Source organism: Dermochelys coriacea, chromosome 19, assembly GCF_009764565.3.
Source record: "Dermochelys coriacea isolate rDerCor1 chromosome 19, rDerCor1.pri.v4, whole genome shotgun sequence".
Classification (NCBI taxonomy): Eukaryota; Metazoa; Chordata; order Testudines; family Dermochelyidae; genus Dermochelys; species Dermochelys coriacea.
The window spans coordinates 3,138,267-3,159,181 of NC_050086.2; the positions used below are offsets into that span (position 1 = coordinate 3,138,267).

General features: G+C 46.1%; 1 protein-coding gene across 1 annotated transcript in view; it reads left to right on the plus strand.

Annotated features, from left to right (window-relative positions):
* The first annotated feature begins 537 nt into the window (after positions 1–537).
* The window catches only part of COL8A2 (collagen type VIII alpha 2 chain), a 147,500-nt gene continuing 127,122 nt past the window's right edge, over positions 538–20,915 (plus strand). Inside the window, exon 1 of the mRNA XM_038377616.2 lies at positions 538–763. The gene's annotated coding sequence lies outside the window, so the exon portion shown is untranslated. The remainder of the gene's footprint in view (positions 764–20,915) is intronic.

Here is a 20,915-nt window from a genome sequence, read left to right on the forward strand (position 1 = left end):
TTCCCCGCGACAATCCCCATCCCTGGACTTCAGTGCTAGTACCCAGAGCCACCACCTCTCCACCAAGCCAGGCTTTATGTGACTGGACTGAGCCAGGAGGCAAAATGCTTCCTGGAGTCCTGGAAATACCAGGCAAACTCCCCCCAGTTGCCATGGCCCTGAGTCCAGTTCTACCACCCTGGAATCCCACTTGAATTCCTACACCCCTCCCTAGCCAGTCTGGCTTCTCAGTTACACTTTTGCCACTTCGGTGCTGAAAAGGGGTGCAGTTTGCTCAGCTGAATATGGTGCTGAAATTGTTTGTAGCCTGAGTCTTTGAGGAGAGACTTTCCTGCACATCTAGGGTTGGTGTAGGGTGTATGTGTGGTTTTGTTTTACAAACATATACTTCCTTCTGTGTCTGTGAAACGGAGAAACAATCCAGAGCTGGAACCCACTCAAAAAAAAAAAAAGTAACCAACCAACCCAGTCCTGAGCTGTTAGCCCATCAAAGAGTCTGTGAAAAACCTTTCCTCCCTCCCTCATGCACTCATTTGCAGTGCTGCCCAGCACAGCGCTCTCGCGCTCTCTCTCTCTCTCTCTCTCTCTCTCTCTCTCATTCTTCCCTCTCTGCAAAGGTACCATCAGCGACTGCTGCACTTCCCATGGAATAGACTATTCTAACAGCAATAAAAGTTAGTTTATGCCAAGAACCTCCCCCCCCCCATAACCCCAAAACCAAATTCCCCTCTGCAAGCCTGAGGAGACTGTTTCAGCTAACAAGGTAAGGACTTTATTTCTCTTTCTTGACATATTCTCCCATTCCTCCTTTTCCTTATCGTTCACCTAGATACCTATCACATGTTGCATTAAGCTCAGACTAGAGAAAATCTCTTTAATTTTTCAGTCATGAGACCCTCTAATTCTGATTAGTTTTTCCCCAAGCAGAGAGGAATATTGCAAAGGAATATTCTCTCATCAGGAGAACTTTAGTCTGTGTGTTTTTCTTGATTTCTTCTGTCCCTTTTTCATCCCTTTATTTTTCCCCAACCCATTTTTAATTCTGTTCCTTTTTAATAAATTGTACCAAGAGTATGTGATGTTCAAACAAGGTTAATGAGAAACTGGATCCAGGTTGGGGCAGAGATGGCTCTAAGGTCCAAACCCTACTTTCCTGTCTCAAACGTTTGTAAGAAAAATGTATGGGAAAAGTTCTGTGCACCCGGGGACCCTGATCCCTAGCAAATAGGCTTTTAGTTCAATTCCATAATCTGCCCAGGAGGCTGTCCTCTTCCAGTTTTAGATATCTGTTCTCATACCCCGATTCTGATCGGCACTGAAGAAAAGTATGTCACCTCAGCTAACTTCACATACATCCTGGGATGGGAAGTAGAAGGTTCTTATTTTATTGTTTTTAAGGACATTTCTGTTCATTGAGCTCTCATCCACCAGTTCCTAAACTTTGGACATTCTTAATAAACCAAGAGAGTCACCCTTATACGTTTGCCCCAGGCTGACCTACTTGGAGATATTTCCTCATCTACAGGCAGCTTTGCTATAAGGAACATTTTTAATAAATCATAAGGCCAGCAAATTCCTGGGGTTTTTATGCTTCTATAAAAATCCGGTTTTGATCCATCAGCAAGGGACACTGGGAAACTATTCTTTTCAGCTGCCGTGTCCCGTGCATACTGGATGCTAAAATGATAGCAATGTCTGCATTAGTAAGTTTTACCTTCTTGGGCTGTGGTGGTAACGCTCTGTGTAGTATAAGAGAATTCTCTCTCTCTCAGATGCTGCATCTATCATACCACATCAAATCTTGTAGTAGGGGCAATCATAGGCCAACTTCTCCTTTAACTGAATCTATCTAACTATTGTGGTTTTAGATCCTCAAACCCCTAAGAAGCTGAATATTAAAGACTATTTGGGAATCTAACTATCCCGGGTTTCTGCCATTTTGCTACATTGTAGGACAGGTAACACACACCCCTTCCCCCTTTTTGGCATGCCCAAAGCTAAAAGAGTAAAAATCTCCATGGACACAGGAAATGCGAGAAATTTGGTTCGATTGTGGGCTAGTTTTTCATCCCATTCCTCTCAATCTATTGCTGTCGGGCATAAGAAGAAAAAAATCTGCTAGAAAATTGTTTCAATTCTATAATAAAGAACCATCAGTTTTCACTTATTCAGCACAACTTCCAAGATTAGTTTCACTGAAACGTTTATTTTTGTTTTATTTTTCTTTCCTTGTCCACTTGGGTCAGGAAAGACCAGATCCCTATTTGTATAACAGAACTCCACCAGCGAGAGTCTTCTTTTTAGTCACCTGTTCCAATCTGCAGCAATGTTTGCCCAAGAATTGGGGTTAGTGGGCTTAGCTGTAACTTTAGAAGCCACATTCATGCTTGAATCCAAGAGCTGTCAGGATCTCATCATGTTTTTGGAAAATGTGTGATGCTCTCACTGTGGAATTCATTTACAATCATAAGTAGGTGGAAGAAGTAACCCAGTTGTGGGTCATAATAGCCCTGACTGGAAATGAATGTCTGATCTCCTCCATATAAGTGTAACAGCTGAGTTACCCTTTTAAAAAAGAGTTTGACTGTCTAGATGTATTTGTTTCCTGTTGCCTTTGTTCTAGGCTACAGAAAACCAGATTGCAGTAAGTGGGGTGGAGAATTCAGTTTCTTTGTACTGGGTTGCACTGAAGTTCTTTGCAGTGATTCATATATTCCATTCATATGAAATACAGTATTGCTAAGGGTGAATGGGGACTGCGTGTTTTGTTTTGTTTTTTTGTTTTGTTTAAAGCAATAAGCCCTAGAAGTGTCAAAAGTTATTCACACCTGGGTGAAATCTAGGATTTTTCTGTCTGGCTTTTGGCAGTGGCTCAGCATAGTTCTCCATGGCAGGGTTTTTTGTTTTCCCTTTTGATATCCTTTCATACTGTTGCAGGCAGACGGCCACAGCAGCTGTTTCTCTCTGACTTCCAAGTGTTTCTAGGTCTTTTGTCACTATCTTGACCTGCCACCCTGAGGAACAGCATGCAGGGAGAGCGCAGAACCACATGCAATCTGAATTCAGGGGCTTGGAGCTAGCTCCTGTTCTCTCTTCCTATTGTGAATTTTACCTGTGGGTTTCCCCAAGTGCAGGGCTGGCTGCCTCTGTCTGCAATGTGCTCAGTGAGATACTAGAGAGATGAGGTCGGGGAGGTAATATCTTTTATTGGCCTAGCTTCTGCTGGTGAGAGAGACAAGAGTCTCTGGGTAAGATGCAGCATTTGAAAAGCAGCCATTAGCAGCAGCAGTATTTCAATAGTTTTGTGGCTTGGTTAAACACTACCTCCAATGTTTTACTACTCATGAAAGAGTAACCAAGGCTACCAGGACTGCAACCAAAAATACAACCAGACTTTTCCCACTGAGAGCAGAGCGCTGTCCTATTTGCACTTCACCACGTGGGGCATGTGTACGTGAGCACAGCCAGTGAAGAATGGACAATGGATAGACTGCAAAGAAAGTCATTGACTTACAGGAGTCGGAGGAACAACTTGGAGATCCAATCCAAGTGAGATGGGTCTCCAAGGCATCCTCCTCTTTAGATGCAGTCAAGCTCATCCCTCTCACTCTGCATGGAAAGGTTCAGGCTTAGGACCCAGGCTCTTGGGTTCAGGCTCTCCCCTACCCCCACACACCCCATTACCTGGTGTAGGAATATACCTTGGATCTATACCTATATCTTTCACCTTTCATCTTTCAAAAATACAGTGGCAATGAGCCAAACACATGAGAACATAAACTCCAGTGACCTCAACTGAATGACTCTGAGGATGACTTTGGTGCAGTGAGGTTTTTTGGAAAGACCAAGAGGTTACTTTAAAAAATTTAGGGCTAAATTCTGCCCTCATTTATGCCCATAAGTCCTACTGAAATCAGTGGGTCCCATGGGGATAAACATAAACAGATGGTAGCCCTTAAAGGATTGAATTAGGCTTTGTTGTTCCTTTGGTGTGACTAGGTCACAGTAACTGGGTGGAAGAACATCTTCCTAGTGATGAGATGAAAATTGCCCATTGGTTCCTAGTGGGGCTCCATTTAAGAATTAGATTCTGGAACAGAGAAATGGGTCAGAGGATCCTGGGGCTACTGGTCCTCCAGCTCATATCAGAGACACTAAAAGACCAAGAGAAGGAATCTACTGGAATTTCCACCAGATCTTTCATGGTTGGGGACTGAAGGGCAGGGCACAACTTTCGGAGCTCCCTAAAATACCAGGATTTGCCATGCTGGAGTAGCCCAAACACTGCCTCTGGCAGCGGCCAATGTCTGATGCTACAGAGGAGGCTGAAAATTATTTAACATGGGACTTCACCAGGGAGACCATCTGTCTGCACACAATCAATGCATTGTGCTGACTCCTGGGGAACTTGGACAATACTTGTGCTCTGAGCAGGACGACAGTCAGTTTTTGGCATGCGGAAGTCCTCACTTCTATGGTGCCCCTGTTGGGGGGCAGCGGTGGTGGTGGGGAGATGGCTGCAACTTTAGTGACCAGGCTAAGACTTTTGGGTTCTATTAATGACTCTAGGCAAGTCGCTTCCCCTCTCTGCCTCCATTTCTCCATCTGTAAAATGGGCCTAATACCGATCCACTGTAACATGATATGAGAAGCATAGTTATGCTCAAGACTGAGGAGCTTGGATACCACAACAATGGGGGGGCACTTAAGTATCTTCGATGGGTGCACTCAAAGTGCTGAGCATCTTTGTTGTAGCATGAATCTGTCTAGTGTGGCGCATCATCTTAGGATGAAATAAAATACAGGGGTTCTGACCTCCAGGATAAGAGGCCTCTCCCCACCTGGTTCTCCTGGATGGCAGATTTCTGCTTTTGGGACCCTTCTTTTGTTCTGAGTTTGCCAAGACTGTAGCAGAGAGGCTGGTTGGGGTACCAAGCGGGTAGGAATGCACCGATATTCCACCACACTGCTCTGTAGAGGGTTTATGGGATTTCTGCTTTGTTATAAATCCATTCCAAAGGAACTTAGGAGACAGGTTTTTACAGCTCAATAAGAAGAGCTATTAGTGGGGTGGCTGGGAGTTTAAACTGATATATAAGGGGATCATTATGTGACTGACTATTTGCAGGCGCTTTTCTAGCGTGGGTTTTTTGCGGTTTGTTTATTTTCATATCGAAAATTTTCTTTGACTGGAAGGAAAATGGTGGGAGGAAAGATACCCGTTTCAAATGCTCCCATTATAAAGGTCTGTGTGCAAAGTTACTAATGGACCTGTTGCCACGAAGGTTCCAATACATTACCTCCTGCCATCCCTCCCAATTCCATGAAAAGTGACTCTCTCCAGGGCCCTGGAGCGAGAGGAACATTGTATCAAGAGTATGTCAGGGAATGTCACCTGCAAAATACATTAGCCCTGGTCGAAAGGGCGCGAAGGGCTGTTCTCTTTCCCTTTCTCACACACATGGTCTGTCTTTCTCGCTCATATTTCAGCTTGTCCACAGCTAGAAAAGCCGCAGAGTTTCCATTCTCCTGTGCTGCAGACAGTGTCTGTAACAACACAATCTCATAGTTCTGCAGGGTGGGGCCATAAAACGATACTGAATTTCACTTGTTGTCCTGAACACCAGTTTCCTCCCACCCCCACCTCCTTGTCTGTCTTTAGACTGCTTCAAAAATATCTGCCCTTGCAGAAAGGCAAAGAAAGCAGAGCCGTGTCTTTCTGTATAACCCTTCCCTGGCCTTGGCCAAACTTCACTTTCGATCCTGTGCTTTACAGGCGAGGAGGGGAACCATTAGTGAGCACTTGTCAGCTGACGGGATGGCAAATTGAGTGATTGGCAAGGCAGAGGGCATTCGGTTGGTGAACAGCATCCTGGTCCCATTTAGAGGCACAGATCCGCACGTACACCCAACACTGGCTCAAAGGCCTGGGGAACTTTGTGCCTTTTTCCCCTTCTCTGCCTGTGTTGTGCTTGGATGTTTTTTACGCAGGGATGCTAGTGAGGGAAAGAAAAGGGAAGATTGCAGAAGAAACCAAAATTCCCCGTGAAATGTCGGAGACTTTGAAGTATCCAGTCAAGAGTGGTGTGGGGGGGAGGGGACACACGCGCGCACACACACACACACACACACGTGTTTTCCACGGAACGTATACATTTTAACAAACTAATTAAAAGCAAAGGATTTTCCTACATGTGTGAATTTCCTTGATTCAGTTTGTAGCCAGTGCTGGCTCGGCCTCTTCTCTCTCTGCCTCAGGAAAAGTGCCCCCCTTGAAATGATACAGCCTGTAATAAAGTCCACATGATGTGGGAAACTATCTTCAAGTGATTGTCCTCATGAACAGTGAGTGCAGGGTTCAGAAATGCTCCTTCCTGCCAATGGTGCAGTATTGGGGGCTGGACTTCGGTAAGCCCCAGCTCCTGTGTAGATGCTACGCTTTCAGAAGAGCTTTTGTGTGTCGGGGGGCTGAGTACTTTGGGGAATCTGTCTGTTACTATGGTGCCTAAGCGGAAGCTGAGCTCTTGTGAAATCCCAGTCCTGGTTGTGAATGCTACACCCTGGAAAATCTGGATCTGAGCTCCTGGGAGAATCTAACTGCTTCAGTGCAGTGCAGGGATGTATGAGCAAGAGTCTCACCACTGAATCATCCTTTCACATTCAATCATGCAGCACTATTGACTTGGAGGGAGCTGCATGGATTTAAAGCAAAAGAGAATCTGCCCCCCTGAATAATGACCTTCCTTGCTTTCTTTTTTCCCCCTCTTAGGGTTAAATCTCAAATTGTTTCCCAATGGTACGTGGCAGGTGCCGAGTATCTGACTTTCCTTTCTCTTCTCTCCAGTTGGTTTTTCATCATTTTCCCAGATGCATCGCTTCTACCCAGGGATGTCGGGCCTCTCCAGCTGATCCAAAGCACACTATGTGAACTTGGAAGTGAGACGATCCAATCAGACTGAGAAAAGCCCTTTAGATTTGCTGGATTTTAGTGTACCAGTCAAACATCTGGTCTAGGCCACAAGCAGAGAATAGATGGCATGGCAAACGTAAAAGAATGAGCTCTCCTTGCATCTGCACATCTCACTCTACTGCGCGTCTTGTTCTCTTGATAATTGTTACCATCAAGGAGGCTTCAACCATTAGGTTCCTCCTTTTCAAAACACAAGACGACAGGATTCAGATCAGTGCTTCCAAGCTGCTCAGTGGACACTGACTGCCCTCCACAGGTTGTATTCTGCTTCTATCGTTGTATTGATAGAATCCCTTGTATCGCTGATTGTCCATAGCACCACAAATCAACACACAAACAGTGATGCAGACAGACCTGCTCCCTACCCCAGAGTGTGCACACAGCCACTGAGCACAAGATCCAGAACAATACTTCAGCTTCGTCCTCTGCTGGAGTTATTGATGAGAAAGGTACTGGAGGAGGTGGAGTTCAGTAAGGCCCTTGGAGAGTAAAGGGAGAGCTCTCAGTGCAGATCCAGCAGCTTGGTAAAGGCATGAAAGGGAGCAGTGAGGTGAGACTGGGAGGAAGAGTGAAGAGGGGAAGGAAGAGAAGAGTGAGGGGGGATTTGATAGCAGCCTGCAACTACCTGAAGGGGGGGTTTCAAACAGGATGGAGCTTGGCTGTTCTCAGAGGTAACAGATGACAGAACGAGGAGCAATGGTCTCAAGTTGCAGTGGGGGCGGTTTAGGTTGGATATTAGGAAACACTATTTCACTAGGAGGGTGGTAAAGCACTGGAATGTGTTACCTAGGGAGGTGGTGGAATCTCCATCCTTAGGGGTTTTTAAGGCCCGGCTTGACAAAGCCCTGGCTGGGATGATTTAGTTGGGGATTGGTCCTGCTTTGAGCCGGGGGTTGAACTAGATGACCTCCTGAAGTCTCTTCTAACCCTGATATTCTAGGATTCTATGAATGTGAAGAGGAATAGGTGGAAGCAAGAGTAAAGATATAAGGGAAGGTCAGATTCTTTTTTAACCCAAGTACTTATATGGCCCTCATAAGCGTAGTACATGAGCACCTTGTAGGACTGCCATGGCCGTCAGAGAAGTGCAGTAAGAGAGGAAGCCAATGGTTTGGATTGGGGTGCCTTGTATTGTCAAACCACTTAACTCAAGGAAATCTCTAGTGGCTTACAGCCCCGGAAGGTGATTTAGTTGGGATTGGTCCTGCTTTGAGCAGGGGGTTGGACTAGATGATCTCCTGAGGTCTCGTCCAATCCTGATCTTCTATGTTTCTGATGTCAGTAAATCACAGGGAGAAAACTAAACCCAAAGCTCAAAGCTTTGTCAGTAAGAGTCTTCTCCCTGGACTGAAACCTTAGCTCTAGGTGCTTCCTTTGCCCATAGTTGAACACCTCTCACCCTTCAGCCCATTTGGAAACTATCTCCCTTAGCTTAAAAGAACCTTGTCTGGATGGCTCTCTCCCTTGTGGTAAGAATGTGGCAAGAAACTCGTGGTTGCTTTGGCATCCATGCATCTTCCAGTCGAAGTGTTTAATAACATGTAGCACTTTACAAAGTGCTGTGTGAGTAGGGTTGCCAACCTTCAAGGATTGTCCTGGAGTCTCCAGGAATTAAAGATTAATCTTTATTTAAAGAGTGGGTCATTTGATGAACCTCCAGGAATATGTCCAATGAACACTGGCAACCCTATGTACAAGCCTTTGTTAACTGGTCTTCCTGGCATCTGCTTGAGGGGAGGAAGGTTAGCGTCTATCCCCATTTTCCACCCCCCATCACCCTGCTCTGTACCATGGAGATGCACAGAAGCAAGGCCAATGTGAAGCATGTAAAAACTATTCAAAGGTCCAGATCATACCCAGCTCCTGTTGGCTTCACTGGAGTTAACCCAGTGTAAACCCTAGGTAACGGACAGCAAAATTTGGCCCCCGGAATCTCTAAAAACCTACAGAGATCTGCCAGTCTCCTCAAAGACTGATCAACCTCGAAATCACAGCTCTCCCAGATCTATCTATGCTCTGTCCTTTTTCCTTGCAGATCACACAGGAAATAACTGTGCACTTTCTCTATTGTCCTTCCAGAGGGTTTTATTTTGTTGCTGCTTTCCAAGTTGAGAGGGATCTAAAGCCTAAAGAAGGGGGTCTTGCACAGAACTTCATCCAGATGAATGAGATGATATTGCCAGCTGTCGAGTGGCAATCTAACCTCTGTCTTTATCCACAGACAATATGCCAGTGGGAGCACACAGAAATGGACTTTCTTCTGAGGTGCATTAGTCAAATAAAAGCTTTTTCTTTGTCTTGGACAGAAAACCAAGACTCTGAAGCCTGGCCACCTTGTGCTGCTGCAAACCTCTCATATTTCCCTCCATATTGCTGCAGGAAGTGGTGTTGATGATCCAGTAGGGTGGCGCTCATCTCTGTCAGGTCCAGTGGTGCTCAGATCTCAAAGCGTGGATTGCCAATATAAGAAGCTGGGTGGACAGTGTTGTGCTAAGAGGGTACTGTGTTTTTGAGAGGTGCCATCTTTTGCATGAAACATAAACCCAAGGTCTTGACCCTGGTGGACAGGTAACAATTCATAGCATTCTTTACAAAATCTCTGGGGTCCTAGCCAAATTCCAGCATGGGGGAGCGGGAGATGTATTCTCCCTGCTGTAATTCCTGTGCTTTTCACTTGGAGAATGTATGCTTCTCTGCTTCCTGTTTTAAACTCCTGTGTAGTGTTCCTGTGTGCCTTTGAGCAGTTTGTGTTTTGCTCCTGAAGTGGCTGCACTTCAGTGGTGAGGAAGGGTGACCCCTGTGTATAGCTGAAGTCAGTAAAGTCTGCCAGGGTCACTTTAGGAGAGAGGCCATGGTGTCGTCATCGCAGATGTCCGAAGTTGTTTAACTTTTTGTCCAGATTCCGTTTTAAAGGCGCACTGGAGGTGCCATCATGCGACATAGCTCAGGGTCAGGACCTACCTGTAGCATCTATGAATCCGTTCTCTGCAAAATAGTTGTAATGGTATTTAAAGCCGAGGGCAAATGCACCTGCTTTCAGGTTTTGGTACAAGTGCGAAAGCTCAGCCCAGTTTTGTTTTTAAAAAGTTACCTGAGGTTGATCAAGCCTGGGACTGATTTTATGGCTTCCTATCAAAATCCTGTGGTTTTGCTGTGAAACTTGGCAGCTCTGACTGCTTTTGATTTGAGATGTTGGCTTTGCTCCATCCCCAAACTCAGAATAAAACTCCAGAAGGGGGCAGAGTGTGTGAATCCAATGTGCATTGGAGCTTGCAACCCCCTTTGCACAGGGAAACTGAGGAGGTTTGCGTGGCTGTAATGGGAAGGAATGTTCTAGTTCTGGGCTGAAGCAATAACCCCTTTGGGGACAAGATGCCACTAATGCAAAGGCTAACAGCTGAGCAAACAATTCAGGGGAGGGAGGGGAGAAATTCTGCAAAAATTCCTTGGAATTCAAAAGCAGATTTAAATTCCAATGTGTTTGCAACCCTTTTGTGTTCGTCTCCTGCAAACATTCGACCCATTGGACTTTAACAGCACAGATACACCCAGAGCAAAACACCGCACAAATGCGGTGCAGAGAGCCAGCACCAGGCACCGCTCGCCCCACTTACACCCTATTTTGAGAACTTAGGTGGGACACAGTGCACCAGCACCATGCCAGCCAGGGACGCAGGAGTGAATTTTTCCCAGAAAAGCCCGTTTTTAGCAAAAAAAAATTTGTATGAGAATTTTGAAGGTATATTCCACTGAAATCCGTGCTCTCTTGGGGAGTGACGTAAATCATCCGTTCAGAGGAAATGGACAATGCTACATTTATGATTTTGATTTTTTTTATTGGTATTGCCACCCCCCCAGCATTCAAAGCTCATGAGTCAGGACCCCAAAGATCATGAGATTGGCTTAAATATCATGAGATTTTTCTTTAAATATTAAGTTTTGAGTTCTTTGCTGTCCAGTTCCTGAGCCGTCTGGTGCAGTCAGATCCCATTTTCAGTTTCTTCTCCACGACCACGAGGGCTTAGAAACGTCTTTGTTGTTTGTAATGAAAGCTGAGCTATTTGGGCAACTTCTTGATTCAAGCAGCTGGAAGATTAAGAAAAACACACACTACTGCAAGGGTTGTTAACACTGTTGTAGCATTGCTGGGCCCCTACTGTGATCAGCGCCCTATTGTTCTAGGCACTTTACAGGCACAGAGTAAGACTGTTCTGCTCTGAAGAGCTTGGTCTCAAAAGACAGGACTTATGTAACCGACCCAACCTATTTTGACTATCCAGCTGCAAACATACAAAGCATGAAGGTTCTGAAGACCAACAAGTCTTCATGGGAAAAGTTCCTGAACTGTTTTAAATAACTTTGAAAATCTTGGCCACTGGTTTGTTGACCATTCCTGAATACACACATGAATGAAATCCACCCCATAACTAGGGCTGTGAATTATTTCCTCAGTTCTAGCCATGAAGCATAAGCCATTTTGTCCTAAAATACTAGAGCTTTCACCAGAGCAGAGGAAGACAGGACAGCAGAAAGTTGCTGGGGGGTTTGGATATTTTTTTTTAATTTAGTTTAATTTAGTTGCTTTTTAAAGTGAAGATGAAAAGAGAGAACCAGACAGTTTTGCATCAGCTCCTCCTGTGGTGAAAGGCAGATTTCTTTCTTTAATGTCTTTGAATGGGAGATGAGGAGTGGGGTGGAGGGAAGGGAAAGTGGCATCACGATCTCGCTGCCTGGTTCCATAATCTCTTCATTCCTTCCCACCCAGTTTCACAAAACCTGCCCAGGTCCATGCCAAAGTAACTCCTGGGCCAACTGGGTGGGAAACTGCAAGCTCCTGTGGCACGGCCTTCCTCGAGGAATTAGAGCCCTCAACCTCTGCATGGCCAACACAGCTCCTTTTCTTCTTACTAGACATTGTTGCTTGGCCCTCCTCTGAGTGCTTTCTCCATGAGGAGTTCTCTTCTTTGCTCTTTAAAGATCATCTTTTGTGTTTTTGCTGAGCATAAATGAAGTGCTAGGATGGAACCCTTTGAGACCCTGCAAACACTTACAAAATGTTCATTGTCCAACATATCTTATGCCATGGCCTTTGTTTTCCCACCTCCTTGTGCAAGTCTAACATAGAGCATGGAGCTGCCCTATGCCGGACCGTACGAAGGTAGTGCTTTTTATGAAATGTTGGGTTCATAAGAATTAATTTCATTTAAAACATTCTTTTCATTTTTCATAAAGCACAGCAAATCCGTGGTACTTACTGTAGGAATGCACCAAGAATGCTGTTGGGCAGACAGCGTATTAGCGACAATATATGAAAAAGGATGGTGGGGGGAGGGGGATTTGTGGCAGGTAACCTAGTACTGCCCTGATACCAGATCTAACTACCTTAGATTCTTCCAAGGAAAGTAGAAGCCTGGTAAGGCAAGTTTCTGGAGCATCTTCTCCGGTTCCTTCATACTGACAATCAAGGGATTTCCAAAAGAGTGAATGGCTTATGGAATTGCATGTGGTGACACTTAAAAGGCAGGAAATTTCTCACCCAAGATTCAGGGATTGGCATCTCTGGAGAACCCTTTAATGGCTTCACAGGTTGTTAATCTCATAGACCTCTAGCAATGGCCCAGTTCTGAAGCCACAAAGTCAATGGGAGCTGTACTTGAGCTAGCTAGTTCGGCTCTTAATCAAGCTGTGTTCCGCTGGGACTTCTGCCTCGAGTGAAAACTCGCATGTGCAGCTGATGGAGCTTTTTCAATGACCGGCCAACAAACCTACAACGCTTGGGAGACACCAAGCTGGCCATAGACCTTGGGGTTCTCAGAACAAAATGCTAGGCCCTTGGATTCTGACCTCACTTTCCCATGAAAACAGGCAAATAAAAAACCTTCAAAGTACGCAAATTCCAGTCTGTGAGTGACCTTTTCACTGCATGCTGCTTTACATACTCAGTGCTCTTTTAGTCTTTGGGATGAGCAGAAAGAGAGAGCCAGGAGATGGTGTGTAACTGACTTCAGCGGCGCCCATATTGCCCACTGGCGAGGGAGCTGGCCTGGGAGGCAGGTGAGCTGCGTTCTATTCCTGGCTCTGTTGCTGAGCACTAACTCACTTTCCATGCTGTTTTGTTCATGTAAACCATAAGCTGCAGGGAGCAGGGAATGTCTTACTGTGTTTGCACAGTACTGAGCAAACAGGGCCTTGATCTTGGTTTGGGCACCAGGTGGTACTAATAACACAATAGTAATTATACTTTTGGGGATGGCACAGGAATGTCAAGACTCCATGTGGCCCATGATGTGGGGACTGTGGGCCCATCGTGTCTTTTCCCCATTGAGGAAACGAGCATAGAATTCCTTTCCAACACCCTTGATTTCGTTAGTTATATCTCATTGCTTGGGCAGCTGCCATCCTCCCTTCCCTGTCCCTCCACCCCATGTTCTGGCAGCCAGGGGACTATTCCATGGCATGAGTCCTTCCTCCCGCTCTGCAGCACCCACCAAACAGCATATGGATTACAAGTTTAATAGTCTTGGCTTTTCTATTTTTATATGAACAACTTGACTTTTGAGGCTATGGCTCCTTACCACGTACTTTTCTGATCATTTCACACTCCTTCACCTAGCACCAGTGGTGGTGGGGTACTTCCTTTTTGTTGAGCAAGCTTTGGGAGCTTGGAGGAAATGGCAGGTTATGCGAAGTCTCACCAAACTCAAGACAAGTGCCTTACCATGCCAGTGAGTCACTGGCTGCTTCCATCAAGTCTGGACCCCGTGCTTGCTGGTGTCAGGAGTTTTACGTCTGACTTCAACAGGAGCAGGACACAGCCCTGTTTTTGCAAGGCTCTGCATGCAGCAATGAAGTTACCTGTCTCGCTGTTCTGCAGCGCTCCTCTGTGCTGCTAGTAGAACCATTTTCTCAGCTGCTGCAAGATGCTCACCAGGGCCCTGTCCAAATCCCACTAAAGTCAACGTGAAAACTCCCACTGACCCTGGTGAGAGTTAGATCAGGCCCCAACATGGCATGGAGGGAGTAGCAGCCTGCAGTAAGGAGAGTCCAAATTCTCTTTAGTACCATAGGAGGAAGTCCAGGCTGGGATGTTCCTTTAGCAGCTGTGTTAATAGCCTTATGACTGCCCTGCTGGGAGTGCATCAGCTCCAATAAATTATGCAGAGTTGTCCCTGGTCAGGGACTTGGATAGGAGATGCCAAGAGAAACCCTGGTGCTGTATTTCATTTTGATTTAGTATTGAACCAATGAGCCAGTGTGGTACCAGGGAGCGCTGTGTTCCTGCCGGCTCTGTCTAAAGAAGGAAGAGTAAATCCAAGGTCCTGACCACCCAAGGCAGTTAGGAGAACTCAGGGCACTGTTTCCCAAGAGACTCTACCAAGGCTTATTTCCTCAGCCAAAATCCTCACTGCAGTTGTAACAGGATACAGGATTCCTTGCACTTCTGTCCTACCCTGCTGGGTGCTCTGAAACCGCCACTCTCTAATACCCTAGAGGTGGCTGCATTTCAGTGGTGGGCAAGATGATTTCTGTGGGAGGCGGGCTTGATGACCCATACCTTCAGTGATAGAGATGTCACTGAGGGCAAAATTGGCCTATCCTTTGCAGAAGGATTACAGGATGAAGGGCGTTGTAGAAACTATTACCACAGAAACAGAGTCAAACAAGAATCTATAAAAACGTATATAATCCATCATTTCTCCAGGAAATTCTGCCATGTCAACCGTAAAGCAGCCCCTGAAGTCATCTTTACAGTAACTCAAAATCTTGCGGTCAGATTTTAATTTGCATGACCCTGACATGCTTGGAAACAGAAAAACAAATAGAAAATCTTCCTTTTCCCAGCCCACCAACAGATCATCAAAGCAGCTCAGATGCTAATAATTAAGCTGTGAGCAATCAAAGAAAAAAGTTGATCCCATTAAATATTGCTGGGAAGTGAAAAGTAGGTGTTCCTGGAGCGCTACTTGTTTGTTGTTCGACTCTCACATCTCGTACATCCAGGAGGATGCTAGCTCAGGTCCCTCTAGTGGCTGAAAACCAACTAAACATCTGCATTTCTTTTTTTCCTGCCAGACTAACACGGCTGCTACTCTGAAACCTGTCTTTTTTTTTTTTCCTGTCAGACTTGTTTGTATCAGCTAGCACTGATTTTTGTATTTAAGCAGCATCTTATCACCAATTGCATTACATGGCAGGAGGCTGGAATGTTGCTGGTTTCTCCTTATGCAGAGAAAGTAACATTGTGAATTCCAGTGGTCACTTCTCCCCCTGTCTCCCTTCCCCCTTTGCAACTTGGGTATGGAAAATGTTGACTCAACCCAAGGGCTGCTAGAAACCTGAATGCTCAATTCTGCTGACCTCTGAAATTTGGAGTGATATCTGTGCCATTTTTTGCACATTTTATGATTATTTAATCTCTATATTTACAGTTGCTCTGAAACTGCCCAAAACGATCAGTCAAGACTCAGCGCTTGGAAGCACTTTGCTTTTTTTGGTGATCCTGGGGGCCAACTTTCTGTGCCATTTAGGAGTGGGATGTGTGGCCTTGTTTGTTAGCAGCTAAGTGCAAGATTCTTAAGAGCTCTTCCATTGCAATCTTTGCAGGCTGCAGAATGACTGGAGGGAATGTCTGTGAAATACTGGAGAGGATACTGGAAATACTGGAGATGATATTTCAAAGGTGCGGCCGTGATACAGATCACAGCTAGTTGTTTGTTGCTGAATGCTCAGCAGGTTGCAGCATCCTGCAAAGCTGAGAAGAGATGTAATAAATACGTTTGTTTGGTTTTGACTGGTAATAGTCCAATTCACTGGGAAGTGAAAACTGATTTGAAATAGGAGCTGTCTTATTCAGGTGATCTGTGACATTTCCAAGGGCTCATCTGAATTAATGATTTAAAAAAAACAATTTAAAACTGATTCACACCACAGAGCAGCGTGACTCACAAGCAGGGGCTGGTTGGAGTCACTCTTCTGCGCCCTGCATATAGTGGCTGGTATCGTGGGTGCTCTGTCTGCTTTGATCTGCTCTCCACTGCTGCAAAATTTAGGGAAGAAGGGGAAACTTGCCCACACACAGCTCCCTATCACCCATCACGAACATCTAGGGCCAAAGTCGGTCCTATTGGTAGTGTGGCTTCACATTGCATTCAAGTATCGGGGCCAAATATAAGTTCCTCGTTAGGTGAACATAGTCCCTGGGGCCTTCTGTCCTGTAACTGCCATGTTTTACACCTTTCTCTGAAGCAGCTGGTGCTGGCTGAGATTAGACGCTGGACTGCAGTTCTGATCCAGTCTGGCATTTCCTGCGTTCCTAGGAGTGGATGAGAAACGAGTGTGGGAGGGCAAAGCATAGGGATGGGTAAGGTGAAATCGGCAATGGGGATGGCTTCATTTTGCAGTTTTCAATCCCTGCCCTGCCGTAGCAGTGTAAGATATTCACCCACTGACTGCCAGCAGGTGCAGATTTTCAATGCATTGGCCCTGAACCTCGGTCTCCAGCCCAGTTACAGCTAATGTGTGGCTTACATCGCTGTGCTTATCGATGCTGCATTTGGCCCATTGCGTGGGGGATGTTTTCAGATCTGTGGTAAGAGGCCCTTCCTAGTAGACATGCTAAAGGCAGGGTATGTAGGTGGGTGACAGGGAAATTAATACCCACCATCCCTTTGACTCATCCTAAAGGTCTGATCCTGTGAGATGTTGAACAACCCACAACTCTCCAGGGCTTCCAGGAAGCTCAACACCTGGCAAAATTGTTCCCAGGAAGACCCCTCTCCAGCCATGAGAAATTTGGGGCCCTGTACATAGTGTTTGCTGGGACCCCACCCTCTACCATTTCACCCCAGTTACAGATATTTTGGGGGGGGCTCTGGAGCTTGGGGCCCAGGTACAATTGTCCTCCCTTCCTCCTCCCCTCAACCTCATCAGCCCTGGCAATCGGTAACAATTTGCCTGGCTGTGTTACTCAGACACATACTAACTCCTGGCAGGGCTCCCTGTTTGACGACTTGTGTCTGCATCCTAGACCTCAAACTCCACTTCCCCTAACCCCAGAAAATGTGCCAGGGGATTTATTCTGGGTAAAAACTGCCGAGCTTCTGTGCAAGCCAGACTCCAAAAATTCAATCTTCCCCACAGCGTGTTAGTTCTGCACGTTCATTTTGTTACGTGATAGCAACACGGGTGCATAATGAAATCTCAGAAACCCAGAGACTTCATCGCTGGTTGGCAGGCAGGTTGGTGCATCTGCACCTTGGGTACGGGTTAAAAAAATAGAATCTGCTCTTACGCTTTAAATCAATTGATCTGCTGAGCAGAATACGGAGGATTGTGCTTCTTATTCTGTCCAAATGGTGGCTGCTCTACCATTTGGAAATAAAGCAATGTGGTGGACTCCAGATTCAAACTGAATTATAGATGCAAAGCTTTATTTATATAGTGGGAGGTTTGTATGTTGTTGCTCCTCATTAAAGGGCCTGTGTTCGGGTTCCTAAAGCGATTGTGTATCTTTAGGACACAAAAATAACTTTATTTAATGTGTTGATTTTTAAAGAGCAACTAGTGCTGTTCTTGGCTGCAACCCTGCCACTCTTGTATGAGTTTCATAAAGGTTCCTCCCCCCCCCCCTTTTTTTTTTTTGATGCTGTTCTCCTAATTCAAACCAGAAAATCGACCGCTTAGCCTGGCAGAGGCCAGAGAAGTGATGCACTCCTCCCACTGCCTGGCAGCGACCTTAAGAGCAAAGCAACATCTGCACGATTCGTGTCCATGGTCGGAGTCCTCCATAGTGAAACTGGCTGCTAGCCTGTGAACTGAAGAGAGACCAGGACATAACATTGACTGCGGGACATGAGAGGTCTACTAACCAAGGGCCGTGCTAGTCTGGGGTGTTGGTTGCTATGCAGCTGCCCCCCTTGACCATGGTTTGCCCCTCCAAACTTTTTATAGGTCTAAATGCTCCCCTTTTCTCCCCCTCTCCCCCTGCAACTTTGCAGGATATGATATAATCACAGATAATGTTCCATATGCAGGTGCAACCATACTCCCCCACCCCCTGAATATTTTCTGAAATAACGCCGTTGGATCGAGCCAATGTCCAGGGAGCCAGCCTTGCTCCTCACGCTGCCTTGTGGTGATACCGTCATGTATAAGGATGGCACCATGACACTGATGACCTACAAACAAATGTGATGACCTCTCTGATATGATGTATCTGCTTGTGCACCACAGCCTTGTGAATGCTGATGGCTACAATTGCGTGTGCTGCCATGCAACCCTCCATGCTGTTGTCAGTATTGTGCTGCGTTGCACTATTTTTGCAACTGTTTTGTTGCATTGACTCACTTTTTTCAAAGTTGTGTGCATGCATCTCACTGTTTTGTTGCCATGTGTTATGGCAGGGAAGCACTGAGTGATGTCTGCTGTGCTGGGTTTCCTTCATGCACCATTTTACAAAATAACACTGTTGGGGTGGTGTACCATGATACTGTGTGTACGGCACTGTTAGTATTGCTTTGTATGTTGTTGACACATAGCAATGCATGTGTCATTGCATTGTGCTGTACTGCATTATTTTGTGCAGCCTGGTACACAATGAGAGTTTGGTGCCACATATTGTTGCATTACTCCTTTGGCTCTGATGAAGTTAATATTGAGAGGGGTCATTATGCAGTTTCAAATACCGTGCTCTGTACTGCGTTGCATTGTGTTGCTGCATGGCAGCATGTATCAGGAAGTTGTGTGGTTACACTGCAGGATTGCATGAGGTGAGGGCAATGTTGTGTTACAGCCAGTTGTAGCTACTCTAGGCTGTCCTTGTACAACAGCCCTTCACATCCTGTCATGGTTGTCAAGTAATGGAAACACGCAGTACCTAAATACCTTTGAGGATCTGGGGCCTACCTTCCAAATCCAACATCCTACCCCCTTTCCAGCCCCTTCAGGTCCAAATTTCACAACCCTCCTGTTTCTAGCTAAGATGCAGAAGAAAAAACTGGAGGCAGATGTGAATTTAGTAATAAGGCCTGATCCTGGAGGTGCTGAGCACTCTGCACCTGCTGGCCTAACTTTGGGCAAAGGCTTTGTGATAAGGCCTATGACTGGTACCCAGGAGATCAGGATTTGCTCCTGTTGGCTGATCTGTTGATTGTGTGTCAATTATATTATATTCTCAAGAATTCCCAATTAACACTCTGAAATTTGGTAGGTCCTGGTCCCAATATCAGGCCTGGGATTCTCAGGATCACTGTTCAGTTGGGAGCCCCAATGAGCACAGCAGTGACGACAACGCTCATGCTCCGGGAAGACCTTTTATATATAAAATATGTTTAATATTACTGCGGTTAGTCCTAGAAGTAAAATCCAAACCAGTAGGGAGAAGTAAGACAGTCCTGTAATAATGGCCCGCACCATTCCATGTGTATACTCACTCTATCCCTGGGGAGGATTCGAGGCACAGATCCTACTCTGACTCTGGCATGCCAGTGGAGAACTCAATGGCTTGACTCAAGGCTGAAAGTTTTGTAGGCCTTGATGTCCATCACACACACGCATGAATGACTCCTCCCTCCTTTACTGTGTCTTAACTACCTCTCCCTCGTAATATTGGGGCGCCTTATCCTATAGGTTAGTATATTAACTAGTTTAATCTTATTCGCATATATGTCAACTTGTCTCCATGGGTACCTGTGATTAGACATCTGCTGCTGTTTTCCTCCAAAAATACTCTAAACTGGTACAAACAGTCTTCTTGAGCACTTACCTGTCAGCAGTTTTATTCTTAATTTCAGCACTTGTGATTATTACAAAATCAAGTCTTATGCCAGCTCGTGACTTCAGCTCACTGTTACTTACTCCTGCTCAGGCTGCTGGGCCTTGGATCTTAACGTAAGCTCAGGGGCTATACTCTGTCACTTGAACTCTCTGGTCCTCATCTGCCAAGTCCTTCCCTTTATGGGAAGAGCATCCATAATTTTTGGCCTCCACTGCAGTATCTGCCCACCTGCCTGTGAGAGATCTAGACGGGGCAGTCTCTCAGAGGGCCCTCAGCCCCGGCCAAGGATAAGGCCCAGAGTGTGGGTGCCGGGAGCAAGTGAAGGGAGTGAGACACTGAGGTACAGGACTGGGGCTGGTGAGCCGGTCTGGTGACTTGACGACTGGTGGAATATCATTAGCTCAGCTCTCACCCTAGCTCAGCTCCTTGCTGGATGTTCTCCTGGGTTCTGCAGCTTTCATGTCCCTCTCAATCCATCCTGCTTCTGCTGCAGTTTGCTGGCTTCCCAGAGCTGTAGCAGCTGAAGCTGGGATGGCCTCTGGGAGCGTTAACCACATCCTATCGCATCAGCAGCAAGTCGAGGGGCCTGATCCCACCATTCCAAACCCCTTTATCCTGCCTCTGATCCACCTCTGACCACACTGAGTTGTTCTCTGCGGGCAGAAAGGAAACCTCTCCTCCCCCCTTAATTCTGCAGTTAGAGATGGTGGTTGCTGCTTACGAGTTCTTACTGGAGTCATGGGGATGGGCCTTTCCGTCTGAAAGCATCTTACGCGCCCATCAATAATTTTACTAGGTGTGTGCGTGTGTGGAAAATTGCCTGTAGAGGACTCGCGCCCCACTGTACGCCGCGTGCCGAGTACCTGAAAGAGATCCCAGCCTTGTAAACCCATCTCACCAACAGACTGGCGGAAACCAGGGTGGAGAGAGAAGGAGGTGCAGGCAGAAGGAGGTGCAGGCAGTTTCCCAGCAGCTTTGCCAGGAGGTGGTGATGGATCTATTTCCGTAGAAACAGGCTGTGACCACTTTCAACAATTGCAAAAAAAACAAAAACAAAAAACGGTTCCACGTTTGCATCCTGGTTGCATGTTAAGGTTCATCACGTGGCTCGTGGGGTGACTCCACCTTTCCGTTCCATTCAGCTTTTCTCCTTTCAACTACTTCACCCCT